The following is a 6297-nucleotide window of genomic DNA, read 5'->3' as shown; positions in this document are numbered from 1 at the left end:
AAAGCTCCCTCAAAATGACACTCTTTCCTTGCCCTTAATGTTTCTGTTGCAGTAACTTTTCCTGTGTGAAAACTTCACAGCTGCCTCTGCACAAGAATATTCTGTACATATAAATATCTAAAGGGAGGGTGCCAAGAAGGAGACAAACTCTTCTTGGTGATGCCAAGCAGTAGAAAAAGAGGCAATGGGAGAAACTGGTACACAGGAAGTTCCACCTGAATATGAAGAAGAACTACTTTACCGTGCAGGTGACTGAGCACTGGAACAGATTTCCAGAGAGGTTGTGGAGTCTCCCTCACTGGAGATATTCCAGAACCATATGAACACAATCCTGTGCAATGTGTTCTAGGAGGACCCTCTGGTCCAGGCAGGCTGGACCAGATGACCCACTGTGTCCCTTTCAACATTTACCCTTTTTGTGATATGCCCCCTCATTCCTTAGGCAGCTGAAGTTACACAGATGTCCTTTCTCCTCATACAGACACAGTCTGAGAATGCAAATCACTTTGGATGCAGGCCCCTTCCCTCCTCTGGCCTTGGCCCACAGGTGGCTGCGTGGCACCCTGGCCAGAGGAACAGATGGGTGCTGCTGGGCAAGGGAGATGCTGAGCCAGAGAAGCTTGGAGAACTGAGCCTGAAGGATTTGTTTGCAGTCACTAGCAAAAATAGGGGTATTTTAACGCACCAAGTCATGCTTCTGGACAACAAAATGTAGGTCTGAGAAGTGGCAGAAGAAATAATAGCTGTACATCTTGCTAGATGGGGGAGTATTGGTTGGGTTTCAGCTGAATCCAACACAGTAGTGCATCCTCTGTCTAGCCCAGACCACTGAGCAAAGGCCTAACAGTTTGACTAACCTATACTATTGCCAAGGTATTTTAAAGTCATTATTCAGTGCTGCTCCCTCAGCTTCTGGAACTGGCTAAAAAAAATACAAATTTGGAATAATTCTGTTTACTTCTTTGTCCTTACAGTGCATTGGCTCTCATTTTTTCTATGGACTAGAAACATCCTTTTTTAAAGCAAGTGATAATATCCCCATTCAGGACCCTGCATTTTAAGAAAAACGCCAACATGTTCTCCAATAAACCATTAAAAACAGTTCTGTTATAGCTTTTGTGGTCTAAGGATGAATGTTGTATGTCAATGCCCATAAAACCTGAGCCATAGCTTACTGCTGTTCTTGGCTGTGCTTGAAAGAAGGGGAAAGCAGGATGCCAGCTGGCAACTCTGATAGTTGGAAGAGAAGTAATGCCAAAATTGTTCATCACCTCTTCCTCAAAATAAAAAGAAAATTAGGAGAAAAGGTGGCCCTCAGAAAATATAGGCTACTCCACTCTGTTTGCAGTGAAGACACTGGGATGATTATCAAAAGACAGAAGCAGGGAAATTGAGGCTGAGAAAAAAACAAAACATAGAATTCAAGAGGAAATAAGGAACTAGGGAGGATGAAATCAGGGCCAGAGATGGCAGGGTGGTGATGGGAGAGTCATAGGTGAAATGGGAGAGGATTAGGAAAAAGAACTCTGGAAGGAGGTTACTGGCTTGCATTGCAGGAAAAACTAGCTCTGAAAGCACCACTCAAGGTCTTAGCTGGACTTTCTGTCCCTCTGTTCTGTGTTTCTTAGTGTTTTCTGCCACAGGCTGCCATTCAGCTTCCCTGATTTTGTGTTTGTGCTCAAAATCGGCTCCATGGCTCTCATTGCACCTGCTGACCTGTGTCACGAATTCTTGCACTCTCCCACCTCACAGCCCTTTGCACACACTGTCAAGTCCATATGGCAGGGAGCGAGTGTGTGAGTAACACAGACATGAGAAGCAGAGCAGAGAGATATAATGAAGTATTTACTGACAGCAAGCTTAAAAGCAGAGACCACTTATTCCCTGTTACACTTGTCTTTTATATGGAAGAGTGTTCCAGCTAGGGAAAATGAGGTCTGAAGGGTGTTATAGTGGCACCAAGAATAAATGTGGCAGAGAAGAAGAAATTATATTTTTAAGAGGAGAAAATAAATAAGGAGTGCTAAAGAGAGGTGACAGAGGGATAAATTTTTTTTTATTATTATCAACCATGTCATTACCCAAGTATGAATTTAAGGACTTCATTCAGTGCTGTTCAATAATATGTGAATAATTAATGAATGAGAATATATCTGCAGTGTTCTAAGAATATAACTAAGGCAAGGTCAGAAAGAAAGCATCTTTGTTAAGCCCTCTGTTGCTATTGGGGAGAAAAAAACCATACACACACAAGGCTTTTTGTCAAACTGCAAAATCTGTCCATTTAATCTAAGTATCAGTTGGTCTGATAAAAGATAAAATGCTTCTTACTACAAACTTGGCCTTGTGAATAAGGAAAATAAGCAAAAGTTACTGCAATGCTATACCTAAATTGTATCACTGAGGGAAAAAAAACACTATCAGATGGTATATAATTACCCAATTAAGTTTACAAATTATTTAAAGATTAATAATTATATGTCTTTATTACTTACCATGAAAAGTTTATGAACAACATGTAACATTTTATGCTACAAGGTCTGCTAGTCTTTAATTAACTTAAAACATGAAGAGTTACAATCAGATACAAGATTATCTGCTTTTATTGATTCTAAATCTTTAATCCTTTTCTTGACTAGAATTTAGTTATTTAACTATGTATCTTTTGTATCTTTAGTATTCAATTCTATTTACTGCCTCCAGAAAACAGCTCAAATCCAGAAAAAAACTATCTTAATAAACTACAGGTGACAATTTTTTTAAAAATCAGCATCTGATATTTCTGCAAGTGGGTTCATAAGGGTCATAAGAGCAGTCACTGTGAGCCAGAAAAGGAAACCAACATTCTAACAACTCATTAGATAAAGAGATAAATCAGATCAACTTAAATTAAAAAAAAAAAAAATCAGTCCTAATCAGATGCATTTGTATCATTCCCCCTGGTTTTGTTCTTTCACAAAATTAAACCATTAATTGAGTTGGTAAAGCAATAAGATTTTGTGCTGATAGATTTGTGTCAACACTGCCCTGTATGCAGACCAGTTAAGGATTTTTCAAAGGCAAAGACACTTCCTTTGATGTTCACGTGCCCTTTCATACAAGCTGCAGTGTCAGCACTTGGCTATGATAGATTGCAAGGTTGGGTAAGTAGGAAGAAACTGCTTTGCTGCCATGTGTTGTACATATGGTATCATCAGACTTCTTGGGGCAATGACCCTGTTCTCTTGCTGCCAGAAATCACTTTTTTCCCTGCCTATTAACTTTTAAGAAAAAAGACTTAGTTTGGTGCAACTGCCTTCCACTCTTATTGCATCTACCCCTTCAAATTTCCTAATGTATAAAAATATTCACCAAAATTCGCAAAATCAATTTTCATTGACAACCAAAATATTATTACCTTCCCCCATTACTTTCCTATTTAGCTCTCATTGTTTAGCATTGTAGTGTGTTCAACCTACTTCAAGCAGGAGCTTAAAATATTTTGCAATTATTGTTGATAATCACAATAGCACCCAAAGACAATAGGAAAAACATTGAGAACAATAGTGCACAAAATTAAGTAAGCTGCCTTGTAAACTGTTTAGGAAGTGGTGTGATACTTTGCAAATTTCCTAATTTCTTCTAATTTGAATCAATTATTTCTTTATCAATAGTACACTTTAAAATTTATTTAATAGATCCTTTGTGAACAATTGTAAGTTATTAAATATTAGTCAAAATATTTGTAGCATTCCTCTTAAGAAAGTTCAGATTTCATGGTCTAAATCAATAAGCATCTATATATGTAGACTTGCACAGTATTTAATAGTTTACTACATTAAAAAAAGCAGAATGAATACTTTCTAGGAGCACAAAGATAATTTTCTTTTTAGCTTTTTTTCAATGTTTTTGTGTCAAGTCCTTTTTTTCTGAAAAGATTTCTACATTTGGAGCTCCCGAACATCAGTCCAGAAGGGATTCTCAATGTTGGACTTTTGTTTCTTTGCATCATCTAAAACTTTCCAAAGACCATACCTGGCATGGGTATAATAAAGAGGAGATAGGTGACAGCCAATATGGCTTTACTAAGGGCCAATTGTGCCTGACAAATTTGGTGGCCTTCTGCAGTGGGCTTGGAATGTTGCTGGATGAGGGAAGTGCAGAGATGCCATATACCTGCACTTGTGCAAAAGATTTGAAACATCCCATGCAATATCCTTGTCTCCAAACCAGAGGCTGATGAGAAGCTCAACATGACCCAGCAATGTGTGCTCGCAGCCCCAAAAGCCACACGGGTCCTGAGCTGCGTGAAAGCAGCGTGGCCAGCAGAGCAAGGGGGGGGGATTCTGCTCCTCTACTCCACTGCCATTAGAGCCCACCTATAGTACTGTGCCCAGCTCTGGGGTCCCCAACATAAGAAGGCCATGGACCTGCTGAGAGAGTCCAGAGGAGAGCCATGAAGATGACTGAGGGCTGGAGGATCTCTCCTGTGAAGAGAACTGGGCTTGTTCAGCTGGGAGAAGGCTCTGGGGAGACCTAACTGCAGCCCCCCAGTACCTAAAGGGGCCAAAAAGAGAGCTGGAGAGGACTTCTTACAAGGCTATGTAATTGGTAAGACAAGGGGAAATGGCCTTAATCTAAAAGAAGGTAGGTTTAGGTTAGTAATAAGAAAAAATTTGCTATGAAGATGTGGAACACTAGAACAAGTTGCCCAGAGCAGCTGTGGATGCCCCATCCCTAGAAGTTTTCAAAGCCAGGTTGGATGGGGCTTTGAGCAACCTGGTCTAGAGGGTGTCCCTGCCCATGGCAGGGGGTTTGGAACTGGGTGACCTTTAATGTCCCTTCCAACCCAAACCATTCTGTGGTTCTATGATCTGTGTTTAAAATACTTTTGCAAAGAGTCAAAGCAAACATACTTACTTATGCAAATATGTACCATATACAATAAATATAGAAATAAGGCATGAAGGGCTGGTGTTTACTTGTTTGTTTATTTATACATAACTATATTTAAGTTTAAAAGTCCTTATTGTGTCCTGCTGTTGTTTGCTACAGCATCAGGTGTTTTGAGTCCCGAAACTCAGATCAGGGTTTTTAAATTTTTATAATATAATTTTTATCTCTAATAGAACAAATATTTACTAGCCATAACCCTGCACAACAGTAACTTCACATTATGCCTTGAAAGTTCAATTTTTAAGATGAAATATATGAAATAATCTGAAAGTAGTTATCTAAAGTATTTTTTACCTTTTCCATTTCACAGTAAGAGTGCTGATTCCACACAGTGAATTTATACTACTTGTACTAAGTATGTTATCCTATTCACTTTTTTTAAGATCTTTAAAATGAATGCATTAGGCCAGGAAATATTCAGACCATAAACAAAAAAACCCATCCTTTTATTTTAGGGGTGGGGTTTATTTCATATTTGATGTAAAAATTTTATGCATTTTATTATTTTATTTCCAATAAAAAAGGCTACATGTCTTGGAAAGTGAAACTACACCTAGCAAACAGCTAAAATGAAAAAAAAAAAATTAGATGACAACTGCCAGCTGTCCTTATAAGTGGAAACAGAGGTACAGGAGAGTTGTCAGGTCTCTGAGAGCCATTTAGCACTGCAAGCCAGATGATACACTGGAGCCAGTAGCTCCTATTTTGAATGGAAAAGACAACAGATGGTCATTCAGTAAGGAGGTGTTTTGGAAAGTGGTCAGTCAGTCAAACCCGGTAAAGTGTTGACTGACTTTGCCAATTTATTTACCTTTATATTTTGTTCATCTGTACTCTGGTTTTACTCCCCCTTCAAGTAGAATTTTAAATGTAAACCAATGTAGAGACAATGTCAGAGATAGAGAAATAAAATCCTACCGTTTGTCTCTCTACATCTTTTACTCTAAGGGTTGCTCAATTTTCATAAATACGAATTCAAAACCATGACTGCTTCAAAAGCAGTCAGAAGTGGTAATTGTCTAAAGCACTTAGTACTTCAATTATCAGAAAGAGATAAGACACTAATATTTGTCCATTTTACTGGCTGCTTCTTTTAACACTGAAAAGAACAGCCAAATCAGAGACAAGTACCTAAGGTACCCAGCACCCTCACACTTGGTGGCAGTCTCTGCCATGCCCGAAGCTCACACAAGTCCCTGCTGTGAGCAGCCAGCCTGCCCTGGAGTGTGCAGCCATCACACTGCCTTATCTGTGGTGTCAATTACATTGCTCTCAGACCCTTCTGCTGCAGAGCCAGCAAGGAGCTGGGATATTGTGTAGTGCTGAACTTCCAGCCTGAAACACCCAAAATAATTTGAAGTT

This window comes from Agelaius tricolor, unplaced genomic scaffold (genome assembly GCF_023055355.1).
Source record: "Agelaius tricolor isolate 1412-34295 unplaced genomic scaffold, bAgeTri1.0.p SCAF_3, whole genome shotgun sequence".
NCBI lineage: Eukaryota > Metazoa > Chordata > Aves > Passeriformes > Icteridae > Agelaius > Agelaius tricolor.
Note: the sequence above shows the minus strand (reverse complement) of the source record.